The sequence below is a fragment of the Dromiciops gliroides genome, chromosome 5 (assembly GCF_019393635.1).
Source record: "Dromiciops gliroides isolate mDroGli1 chromosome 5, mDroGli1.pri, whole genome shotgun sequence".
Taxonomy (NCBI): Eukaryota; Metazoa; Chordata; class Mammalia; order Microbiotheria; family Microbiotheriidae; genus Dromiciops; species Dromiciops gliroides.
This window is the reverse complement of record NC_057865.1, coordinates 184,671,406-184,685,544: the sequence shown is the minus strand read 5'-3', so window position 1 is coordinate 184,685,544 and position 14,139 is coordinate 184,671,406.

Genomic DNA, 14,139 nt, shown 5'->3' with positions numbered 1-14,139 from the left:
AAGCCATCTCCAGTTATCCTGATATATCATGCCACTGGAGATGAGACTAGTGACCTTGCAAAATCCTCCCTCACTAAAATCCAATTCACTGCAAGTCATGACATAATCTGATGTCATGGTCCTTTTCAAGAATGAAGGACAAAGAACAATAACATCAGAGTATTCAGCTTCCTTTTCCTATTCCATTCTTCTTCTTCAGCCAAATGCCAAAAAATATCTTGCAGCTCCAGTTAGTTTGCCACTGAAAAGTCATTAGAGCCCAAGAGGAAAAGTACAAGGAAAGGGTAAAGAGAATTGCTACCTCTGACTCTACTTTTTGCCTTCCATATTTCTTTCTTCTTCTCTCCCTACACATCATTTTCTTATTTGTCCCATCTTTAATTATATATGAAGGTCAACAACTTCTATCAAAGAGATAGATGCTTTGAAGTGGCCTTGCAATAAGAAAAAATTGATCAGCTTGGGGCAGAAAAATATGATAACAATAATGATTAGATGTTGTGCCAGTAACTTGATGATACATTTTAGAAGTTTATTAGTTTGCCTGATTCACTAAACTTCTTGAAGGACAATGAAGATCTTTCATAGTTTTACACTTACAGAAAGCCTTTTCCAATCCTCTTTAATGCTAGTGCTTTTTAAAAAAAAATGCTGTTCAGTTTATCCTGTATATAAATTGTACATAGTTGTTATTCATTTTGTCACCACCACTAGAGTGTAAGCTTCTTGAGAGAAGAGAGTGTCTTTTGCCTTTCTTTGTATCCCAAGTTTTTGGTACAATATCTGGTATGAAGTAGGCTCTCTTAATGTTGTTTAATATTCTTTTTTAAACTAATGACATCATGAGTGATGTCTTGATTCGTGAGTAAATTGCATTTAAGAGAATTGCACAAAGTCATCAGCCTCACGTTCTCTTCCTGATTCATTGAATTTCAGTAGAGGTACCAAAGTCAAGATAACTGGCCATGACACAGATTTGGTGGATGACCTTGCTGTCTTCTATGTTTCACCAAGCTCTAAGTGTTGTTGGAATAGATTGTTCTCATTGCCCATGCCTTCCAGAAAAGTCTTCACATGCATGGAGTAGACAATTCCCTTAACTCACTGATAGATTTGAGGCCTGTCAGTTACCCTCAAACTTGTTTAACCTATTTGCTAAGATGGTTTAAACCAGAAGTGTTAGTTTTCCTGAATATCCTGTATACTCTATGCTCTTAATAAATGTTTATTGATTTTCTCCAGTTAGTCTTACTTAAGTGAATTTTATGACTGTCAGCCTCCATAAATGGAAGAAAACTTATAAAGAGGAATAAAGCAAAATTTTACAAAAGGTATGATTCAATGTCACTACAGTTAGCTGCCTTTTAATTTATTTATCCACATGTCATATACAAATGTGTTTACATATCCATATGTATATACAGATATGTATATATATGAACAGATATACACAGATATTTTCTAAGAATAGGAAAAAGCTAAAAAAGAATTCTTACTTTAATAGATTCAAATCTGTATTTTTTTCCAGAAAATGAATATACAAAAAAACTCTACAGAATAGAACCTTGTCGATTCAGTGAACTCATTGGATAATAGAGAGGTGAATAGAAGACCAAAGATTGCAGAAATGCTCAACTTTCTTTTGCAACAGGTAAAAATAAGCAAAATCATCAGACAGAATCCCTTCCATAGCCATTTTGTGAATTTGTACACGTATGTATGTATATACGTATCTATCTATCTACCTATGTATCTAATTTATTATCTTATTTGTCTGTTGTTGGCATATGCATGTATATAGATATACATATGTCTGTGAATATATATTTATCCAAGGATACTTAGGAACCCCAGACACACTGCCTCCACTACTGTCCCAATTTTTAAAGGGTTCTTTACACCATTTATGATTTGTTAAAGGAAGGATAAAGATTTCAGTACAAATAATTTACTATAAGCAAGCCAATTTTTTGTCATCTCATTATTTTCTGCATCATTTGATGAATAAAGCTACATTTTCCTCTATACCTATTAAACTATTTGATGATGCCATTTATTTTACAATATAATTGGGAAAGCAATCATGTGATAAAATACAAGTTTCCTATGAAACCAAACAGACAACAATGAAGCATCAAAAACATCTTGGCTAAAACATTTCTAAGACTTTATTTTATAAAGACAAAATATAGAAATCACATTTCTTATTTTTATGTTTAGTGAACATAAAAGTAAAACTCCAAATGGCACTTAAGAACAGATAGAATGTGCAATACTTGCTTAAAAATCATCTACTGACCTTGTACTTTCTTTAAATGTATTGAGGAAAAATTGTAAGTATCTATAATTTGAAGATCTATCTATCATCTGTCTATATATGTAATTTCAAATTATTGGCATTTAAAACTGCATGTATGTGTATATATGTATATATACACACAAATAACCATATATAAACATTATATTGATAAATATATATGGATACATACCAATGTATTCATATACATAGACACATGCATGTATGTATAATATCTATGTTCTTAATTTATTTATTTAGTTACATTTTGTTTAATAGACCAGTGATGCAATAGAAAAAGATGTTGCTAAGGATACATAACAACATGATTTTAATGGCTAAAACTTTATGTTTTTGTTTCAGTAAATAAAATAAAATAGAGAATAATTTTGTAAGTTGCAATTTGAAACACATCCATATTCAACCTTATGGATTTAGATATATGTCTCAACCTATGCATACAGATGTGATGTGTTAACAAAGGCATTTATGAGAACATATTTTCTGCAGAATAATAGGTTGCTTCCTCTGTGATCAGCACCTTAGGTAAAAATCAGAGATTGTTCTGCCATGAAGGAATCAGATGATAGGATGGCTCAATTTAAGTAACAGTATTGTGCTGACCAAAAGAAAAAAGAAACAGTCATAGCCAGAAAAGACCCAATATGCAGCCTTGGCAATCAATATCAGGCATATAGTAACTAGTGTAGAAGAGACTAACAGGCATGCATCTGCCTTTTCATCAATTTTCATAAACAGGAAATAATATCATTAATAAGGCCTTCTTAGACCTTGGAATAAAAGCAAAACTAGAGAAACAAAACCTGGGTCTTAGCTCTTTTAACAAGGGTGAGCCATTTAACTCTCTGAGCCTCGATTTCTTTAGCTTTAGGATATAATCATATCGCAAAATTTTTCTATGGATCACATGAGACAATGTAAATAAAATTACTTCTTAACCACAAAGTGCTATTATGATTACTTTATTTATGTGCTGAATGAAATATTAAGATTTTAATTATACTCATAGCAAAAGTAGCATTGCTTAATGTAACTACCAACAGACACAATTTTTATAATCCATCATTCAGAATATTTAGGATATAAAGGGAGTTTATCATTAATGTAGTCCAATCCCCATTTTACAACACCAAGAATAGTCTTCATTTCCACCATCCTTCATTACATTATAAAATTCTGTCACGATGGTGAGATTAATTTGTCATAATTATCACATTGTTAAAAGTACACTAGAGGCAGCTAGGTGGCACAGTGGATACAGCACCGGCCCTGGAGTCAGGAGTACCTGAGTTCAAATCCGGCCTCAGACACTTAAGACTTACTAGCTGTGTGACCCTCAGCCAGTTACTTAACCCCAATTGCTTCACTAAAAAAAAAAAAAGTACACTAAAACTAACTAGAGATCAAAATTTAAATAAACTAATTCCAACAATGAAGAATAATAATGTATATTTTCAAAGATTGTTAGACCTGGAAGCATTTATAGGAAATTCCTCAGGAAGAAACTGAGGCTCTAAGAGGTAGCTAATCAATGTCAAAATTTGAATAAAATTCAGGTGTTGTGACTCCTCATCCAATGTTTCTTTTATTATACTGTGCTATCCATCCCTTGTTTAGTTTCCTAATGAAGATAACAATTTAGCAATATTTTTATTTAGATCAAAATTTTAAATTAGCAATTCAGGTCTTGGAATGGATTATAATATAAGATATACTAACTCTACTAGGCTTGTCAAATTGTATGCCAAGAAGGTATTAGAATTATATATGATTTAATATTTAAAAGTAACTTTGGAAATAGTAAAATTAAACATGAAATGGAAACAGTGGTGAAGTTGTGATTGCAAAATTTCCTGACATACTGTTGATTCCATTTCTAACATAAGGTTCAATGAATAAATGTTCTGATTGCTTACAATAATATTTGCATCTTGCTTATAACAAATTGCTAACCATTAAGTTTATGGGGTAACATATGGGTCTCAGTTATTTAGTTGGCGGCAATTGAATAAATCCTGCATTTTTGCTACAAATAAATGCTTGAGAAAGAAACTACTCATTTTATGTATTCATATGTCCATTTGGATGTCAGTTGGGAAAGACTTTCCTATGTGCTAGCAGCCATAAAAAAACTGCCCCATGCTAATTACTATTTAGTTGTTGTGGTTGGTTCAGTGAGCTATGCATATGTTATAGTCCATATGCAGAAGCATTCTGATTTGTAGATGGGCCAGATGGGCCCACCCCAAGTCTGAACTATCTCTGCCACATGTCTTAACCATGAACATTTTAAATTGCTTGCTTTTGTGTTTTTGTAACTTGCATACTTTTGTGAATTGTTGACACATGTCTCTTATGATTTGGGAACAGATAAAGAGAAAATAAATAAATTCTATTCACTCTTACATGTTTATGAATCAGGGCTGTGACAAAAGTACTTTGAAGTAGTTAATTACTATCTGAAAGCATGAGTTTAAATTTCAGCAGTGCTAGTTGAATCGTCATGAGTCACATTACAGGTCATAAACTATGGATTAATTCAATTAAAAATTACCATATGCGGGGCAGCTAGATGACAAAGTAGATAGAGCACTGGCCCTGGATTCAGGAGGACCTGAGTTCAAATCCAGCCTCAGACTCTTAACACTTACTAGCTGTGTGACCCTGGGCAAGTCAATTGTCTCACCAAAAATACAAACAAAAATAACCAAAAAAAAATTACCATGTGGTAGGTATTCAGTAAATACTTGTTGATAGATTTATTAAAGGAATATTAAGTTTCATACCATCATTATTATATTGGTTAGAAAGCTCACCAATTGAGAATTTATGCTAATTCATACAGACTGTATATTTTTCATATTATGAAAAAGCTTTTCTCTATATTAGCATCTCAGGAAAGAAAAATAGAGTAATATTTAAAATGGATAAGGTAACCAGGTTGTATTTAAAAAGTACAATAGAGGAGTATGGAATAACCAATGATAGAACAATCCTTAGAACATGCTTGGTATTTTTGTCTGATATTAACTTATGTGGAGGCCTAGTAAGCCTGTTCCCAAATATGCATAATGGTAGGGTCCTTTCCCCACTTCAGAGAATGCACAGGTATATTCTGTTTCCTGTTCACTTACTTCATGTTTACAGACCTTTTTAAATTGATTGATGAGCCAGACCTGAGTGTGCATATGGAATAATTAAACAAATGAACTTTTCCTTCACTGGTAGTTTCTAGTGAGGAGAAAAGAATCACTATAAACCTACAGGTGAAGTTGAGCGGATAGGTGGTTCAAAGAATAGTGGCAGGCCTGGAGTAAGGAAGACTCATCTTCCTGACTTCAAATTTGGTCTTAGATACTAGCTGTATAACACTGGGCAAGTTATTTAACACTGTTTGCCTCAGTTTTCCCATCTGTAGAATGAGGTAGAAAAGAAAATAGCTAACCTCTTCAGCATCTTTGCCAAGAAAACCCCAAATGGGGACATGAAGAGTCATATATGAATGAAAATGACTAAACAGTAACAAGGATTAGAGTTGGAATTAGAAGTAGTAGCAGTTATGGCATTACCCTATTGCCACCAACTGTCTACTCTCCCCATCTAGATGCCATATGACCATGAATGCCCAATGCCACCTCTGTTTATTTCTCTGTAAGTGCATTCCTTCCTGACCTTAGGTGAATGATTAGAGATGGAATAGACCAAGATATAATCTTGTGAGTTTGGAAAGGTGAAAAGAAAACCCAGAGGTATAGCAACTAGAGTCTATAGCAGAGCCTACCATAGCTAAAACAACCAAGCCTGGTTAGGATCTAGCCCTGAGGAATAATTAACTTAACTCTGCCCAATTGCCAGTATACCACATCTTGAAAGAAATGAAGCAATTCAATGATTCAATATGAAACACGGAGAAGCAAACCTGATGAGGCAAATGGTTGGTAGTCACCAATTTTAGTTCGAATTCATTTTCCAAAGTATTGAGGTATTAGAAGAGAGTGGGTTTCCAATTTTATAGGGTTTTAAAAATTATCTTTTTGTTATACTTTCTTAGTAAATATACCTTTTTCTTTCTTTCTTTCTTTTTTTTTTTTTGCCGAGGCAATTGGGGTTAAGTGACTTGCCCAGGGTCACACAGCTAGTAAGTATTAAGTGTCTGAGGCCAGATTTGAACACTCAGGTCCTCCTGAATCCAGGTCTAGTGCTCTATCCACTGAGCCACCTAGCTGCCCCAATAAATATACCTTTGAAAAAGCAAATTGCTATTAATTGGACGATTTATATTGAGGAAAGGTAAACCGATTCTTGGGGTGATAAGGCCATAATATCTGATCAAATGATATTGTAACTAGACCAGATATGGTCTTATGAAGAAGACTAGAGAAACCTCATAGCCCCTCAAGGTTATATCTGTAACTAGCTAGCCTATCCCAATGAACATAACCTGCCAATGCCAATGTAAGTTGGAATGCTGAATCCAGAGCCTATTTTGGTACATACATATACACACACACTTTCCATACAATTATTTAGATGTAATCAATCAATATACTAATTACCTAATCTGTTTAAAGAGGGTGAGAAAGATTCCCTACTTCCTGCTCTATTATTAGCCTAATTGCTGTTATTATGCTATGTGTACCTCTGTATAATAAAGGTATATCTCTTTAATTTTTTTCTATTTCAGACTTTATAACAATGCAGATAATAATAATAGAAATAATAATCATAATAGCTTCATTTACATATATCCTTAAGGTTTACAAAATGGTTTACAAATAGTCTCATTTTATCTTCACCAGATGCCCAGGGAGTAGCTATTTTATTTCCCTGATTTTACAGATGAGGAAGCTGAGGCAAACAGAGAAGTTAAGTGACTTGCCCAGGGTCACATAGCTAAGAAGTGTCTGAGGTTACATTTTAATTCAGGACTTTCAGACCCAAACCATCCAGCTGTCTCAATATAAATAGATACAAGTTAGTGGTTTTATTGAATAAATATTTATTTATTTCTCATTGTCAAGTGGCTTAGTCCTAGACTCACATGAAGAAAAGTGAAAACCCCCAATCTCAAAGCAATTTAAGTGTTTAGATGTATTATTATGTATAGATTTGTGCACTGTGTAGCTACTGAAGTGGCAATGTTATTTTCTTTAAGGACAAGTCCAGTAATTCCCCTGTGATTTCTTAAACATTGGTATTCTATCCAATAATTCAGAACATAACCGATCTAAATATTTTTATTGTATTTTTTTTTACTTTTTTTTTTGGGGGGGAGGCAATTGGGGTTAAATGACTTGCCCAGGGTCACACAGCTAGTAAGTGTGTAAAGTGTCTGAGGCCAGATTTGAACTCAGGTACTCCTGAATCCAGGGCCAGTGCTCTATCCACTGCACCACCTAGCTGCCCTATTGAATGTTTTTTTTAAACTCATATCCTCCCACCAATCCTATGAATCCAGCAGTGATATTGGAGTCTTTTGTTTCGGGACCTTTACTTTTTATTAGTATTAATGATTTACTCAGAGAGTCTACCTTTTATCCCTTGCTCTCACCACATGATCTGGCCTCCTTTTTTTTTTTTTCTAATCATAAATTTCCTTTCTCATATATTCCACTAATTACTTCTTAAACTTGGGTCCCTATTAGAAATGGCAGACAATGTACACTGCCAGTCATCTCCCTACTGTCTTTGGGTCACCTTTATTGGCCTCATAGTTTATTTCTAAGATGCATATGTTGTCATGCACTTGGTAAGATCATGTAGTATTGTTTGATGAATGTAACTGCAGTTATAACAGTTCAATAACCATTTGATTATGAATCAACTGAACCATACAATATGAAGATATTTGCTCACCACAAGTGTTGACCACTGTCATATATATATTCTGGTGAAAGATTCAAATGTTAAAATGAGTGGAGGATGAAATTCTCCAGATACTTATGTTTGTTGGACATCATGTGACTATATCAAACCTGAGTATTACTTGGCATTCTCATTGAAATCTATGATTATTCAAAATTAAATTGGCTTAACAATCCATACAGAAAAGCTAAAGGCATAAAAAATGTCAACATCTCCAATTTATAAATTTAAACACATAGTTTCTTCAAATTTAATGTGGGAACGAACATGAATTTTAAAATCTCTGTAGGGGAAGCTAACTAGCAGCTCTGTCATCCTTCTATTATGTATTTCTTTCCCAGTGGTCCACTAAGCTGAGTAAAACAGTTTGCTAAGCTGCCAAGTTCTAGTTAAAACCTTTATGTTGACCAAAATGCTATCATTTATGTCATGAAGATTCTAAATCACTAAATTATATGGTACTAGGAAATGAAAATCAATATTTACTAAGCCTGATGGTTTTAAGGAACCTTAAGAAGAGCTAGATCATACTATGCCTTTAATATATTCTTGATGACTTAGTGGAGATTTATAGATTTCAAAAATTGCATATAAAATATAAAAACCAGGAATAATAATTAAGTGAATGACGAGGAGAATATATTCAGTTTAACCATGTGACAAGTTCAGAACACTGAAGCAATTGTGTAATGATCTCTGATAATTCTTTTTTTTTCAATTAAAAATATTTCATTACCAGTATGGAGTCAATGTCTACTATGTCCCCAGATTTATTTGAGTAACTATGAGAGCTTCTTAAGGGTCTGCTCAATCATAGCTTCTCAGAGCTGTCAAGGCACTAAGAGGACATAGAGTTCAAAAAGCAGATGGAAAGGATACTCCCCCCAATAGCCTAGTTAGGAGATTTGGATCTGGTCTAGTTGCCTTTTCAACTGGCAACAGAGAGTTTTATGTTTAAAAACAACAAGAATAAAATGACCTACAATTGAAGCAATAAAAAGATTGATACTTCGAGTGTTTTTTCTTCAATGATGCATTGGCCTATGACTTTTTTCTTTTTTTGTTTATCAAATACATTTGATTTTCTATCATTTATTCCTTCAAGGTCCCTGGTTTTTTGTTTTTTTGTTTTCTTTGTTTTCTTACACTTCATTTTTTTCAAAATGGTATTTTACAATTAGATCTAGGTTTGGTCGAATCCTATAGATGTCCCTAAATGAATTGCATTGGATTACATATTTAAATAAACCATCACTATATCTATACTTTGTCAATGGTCACAAAATTTAGAATATATGGAATATAGACACATTATAGGATTTTTAAAGATTTAATACTTGCCAAGGTATACAAAATAAAAAAAATATTTGTACATTGTTTTTTTCTTTTTTTGGGGGGGGCGGGGGATGAGGGTTAAGTGACTTGCCCATGGTCACACAGCTGGTAAGTGTCAAGTGTCTGAGGTCGGATTTGAACTCAGGTCCTCCTGAATCCAGAGTCAGTGCTTTATCCACGGTGCCACCTAGCTGCCCCCAACCAAAAACTTATAGAAGAAATTCACCACCAGAGAAAAATCCACCAACACCAGAAGCTATACAGTCCTTTTTTGCATAGCAATAATTGTTAAATTGAAAGAGGACAAGAGAGAGCTAAAGAGAGGGATATGTCCTGATTTTCATAAAGGGAATTGAATGGAATCTACAAACTATGATATAATGCATTTGATAAAGATTCCTAGCAAAAGTCTTTTTTAAAGTATTTTTAAAAACACAGTGGAAATCTGGAAAATAAAATTGTAAGCACAAAGAACTGGTACAGTTTTAACAGAAATATCTCACACCAAGATATTCTCCTTTATTCTTTTTGTTTATTTGTTTAAGACATCATTAAACTGAAAAAAAAATATTCTGGTATAGTAAATGGAGGGCCTACCTACAATCAAGAAGATTTTTTTGAGTCCTTTTTCTTAAACATATCAGATGACCATGGGCACATTCCTTAACCTTCCAAAGCCACAGGCAACTTAAAATATTAAGTTATAACTAAGTTACTTCTATCCCTCCAAAGGATGGAAATTTTGACACTGAGCTTTCCTAGTACTACAGAAATCACTTGTGTGAACAATATATTTACCCAAAAGAAGAGAAAACCAATTTTGCTGGTAGTTCATGGGTACATTGTAGGTATATTTTACATAAAGGTTAATAATAAAAATCATTTGTTAAAAATTGTCATTCTGGTGTGTCTGTGTGTGAGAGAGGGAAGGGAGGGACAGAGGGGAAATGAAGGATGGAGAGGGAGAGAAGGGAGGTAAACAGTCATAGAGACAGAGAGACAAAGAGAGAGAGACTGAGAAATAGAACAAGAGAGAGACAGAAACAGAGGCAGAGTTGAATGACCATTTCCAAAAAAGCACATATTATAATAATTTCATGTCAAATTGGAAGGATATCTCCAAAGAAATTCTCCAGGAATTGCCCTTGTGTTGCCTAACAGTTTTATCAATGGCTTGCAAAAAGTCATAGATCCTTCTTAAAGTTGTGTGTGACATAAAGATAGATAGATAGCTAACTTACAATGACAGATTTAGGATTAAAAAAATTGTCACTGGTTTGACTTGAATTGAATAAGATAAAATTAAATATGGAAGATAAAAGCTTATGTTAAAAACAATGTATAAGTGCAAGATGTAGGATGATATATATGTATATGTGTGTGTGTATATATATATAGTAGTAGGCTTCTGCCAGTCACAGATAACCATAGATCAGTGCCTTGAAGAGCCACAGGCCACAGTGTGGCTGTGCATGTTGTAGCTACCCCATGAGGAGTAGCTGTAGTGTCCTCTCCAGGGCACTGGCCTGGGCGGATCTATATGGAGAACAAGCTGTTGCCCAAGCAGCAGGTTTTCCCTCTCCGCAACACTGGTGGATCCAAAGGAGAGGCAAAACCAGTACAGTTTGGCACCAATGCTGCCTCAGGAGTTGCCAAAGGGATGTGATGTCCAACATCCAACTGCCTAAGGGACTCCAACTCCTGATTTTTCCTCGGGGTTAACTCCGGAAGCCTTTCCCATATGTGGGTATAGCTGCAAGGCAGCAGAGGTTTAAAATCAGGGTTTCCTTCCCCTAGACGAGTTGCTTGCCAAGGCTGAGGAGCCCCACCTGCCCAAAGTGACTGGTTTTAAGGCACCAGTGACTTGCCTTTGCTCCTTCTCCTGTTAGGGGAAACAGTTCTGCCACGAGAAGGCCAGGATTTGGGCTTTGGTTGTCAGAGGCTATTTGAGACGCCCGCTATTGGAGCATTTTATAGAGAGTGGGAGCTTATCCCTACTCCCATCCCGGCATGACAAACATTTGGGACCGTATATACATACATATATATATATATACATACATACACACATATATATATATATGTACATATGTATTCATGTATGTATTGGTGGGGCCACCTTGCCCAGGTTCACACAGCTAGTGTCAAGTATCTGAGGCCAGATTTGAACTCAGGTCCTCCTGAATCTGGGGCTGATGCTTTATCTACTATGCCACCTAGCTGCCCCTATACATTTCTATGGAAAGAATCCTTGGAAATTTACTGGTCTAAGAATTCAAGGTGAGTTGTCAGCATGATTTGACAGCTAAGATAGTTAATGAAATCATAAACTCTATTGAGAGCCATGTCATCTAATATAAAGGGATAATAGTGGTATTGTTCTGTGTCCTGGTCAGATCCCATCTAAGGTGGTGTGTTCAGTTACGGGTTTTAGGTTTAAAATAGGTATTTATAAGCTGGAGAGTATCCAGAGGTAGGCAACCTAGATGGCAAAGGACCCTCAAACATCATGTAAGAGACTTTTGCACCATAAGGAACACAGATAGATAAAAGATGGAATAAATAAAGATAGAAAATAAATTTGGAGAATAGATGGGAAGAGAAAGAAAAACAGTGAACAAAATGAAGGAAGATTTCTTAGAAAAAAGGTATGGTAGAAGAGGACAGGGTAAAAAAAGAAAACACTAAGTTAAAAGGAAAATGGAGAAAAATATACAGCTAGAAATAAAAACCATGAATGTAAATGGGTTTAACACACATATAACAGAAGATGGAAGAATGGATTAAAAATCAGAATCAAACAATATGTGCTTTAGAAGAAAGATACTAGAAACACAAAAACACAGATAGACTAAAGGGCCCGAACAGAATCTATTATACTTCAGCTAAAGAAAAAAAAAAGCTGGATTAACAATCATGATCTCAGACAATGTAAAAACAAAAATAGACCTAATTAAAATAAATAATCAAGGAAAGTTTATTTTGCTAAAAGTTACCACAGGAGATGAATTCATATCAGCACTGAATATGGGTGCACAAAATATCAGACCTTCCAGATTCTTGAAGGAAAATTTAAATAAATTACGTTAGGGAATAGACAGTATAAGTATATTCATGGGGACCTCAATTTTCATCTTTAAGACCTAGATAAATCTAACAATAAAGTAAATAAGAAGAGATCAATTACCAGCTTCAAAAAGGAAAATGGTGAATGCAACACCAATGAAGATGAAATTAAAGCAATCATTAAGAATTATTTTCCCTGATTTTATCCCAATAGAATTGATTTAAATGCAATGTATGAATTTAAAAAAAAATAAAATTGATCTCATTAGCAAGAGAAAGTAGATTGCTTAAATAACCGTCTGTTAGACAAAGAATTTGAACAACCCATAATGAAATATCTATGTGGGTTGTGGGAGGGAAATAAGATGTACTTTCATTTGCTAGATAATTCTACCAAATAGTTGAACAATCAATTCCAATATTATATAAACTATGTGGGGGAAAGAAGGAGAGCTACCAAAATTCCTTCTTTAATACAAATATGGTTTTGATGCCTAAACCAGGAACAGCAAAAACAGAGAAAGAATACTATAGACCAATTTCCCTAATGAATACTGATACAAAATTTTTAATTAAATTATAACAAGGAGATTACAGCAAAGATTATACACTATCACCAGGTTAAACTTAAACCAGGAATGCACCACTGGTTCAATATGAGGAAAATCATCAGCATAAATAACAATATTCGTAACAAAAAGAAGAATTATGTTGTTATTTTAATAGATATTGAGAGAGATTTTGACAAAATATAACACCCATTCTTATTTTGAACACTAGAAAACATGAATAAATTGAGCTTTTACTATAATAATAACATTAAGTAGTATCTTTCTAAAACCAAGAGCAAACATTATCTGTAATGGGGATAAACTAGAATCCTTTCCAATAAGATCAGGTGTAAAGCAAGGATGCCTATTACCATTATTATACAATATTGTATTAGAAATGCTAATTATGGATAATAATAAAAAAGAAATTAAAGGCATAAGCATAGGAAATTAGGAAGCAAAACAATTCCTTTTTGTAGATGAAATGATAGTATATCTAGAGAAATCTGCAGATTCAATTAAAAATCTAGTTGAAACAATTACCATTTTTAGCAAATTTAAAGGATATAAAATGAAACCAAGCAAATCATCAGCATATGTGTGTGTTTGTGTGTGCATGTGCATGTGCATGTGCATGTGTACATATATGTGCGTATACATGTATTATGTATGCATTATATAATAGGGAGACAGATAGAGAAATTAATTTTAAAATAACTACAGATTTGTGAGTCTACTTACCAAGACACACAAAATATTGATATAAAAATTACAAAACAAACTTCAAAAAAGAAAGACACCTAACAATTGGCTCAATATCAATTGCTCCTCAGTAGACCAAGGCAATATAAAAAAAATGACAATATTTCATAAATTAATTTATTCAGTGCCATAGAAAACTACCACTGAATTTTTATAAATCTAGAAAAAAACTGCAAAATTAATCTAGAGGAACTAATGTTCTAGAATATCAAGGGAAGCAATGAAAAAAGTATGAAGGAGAGT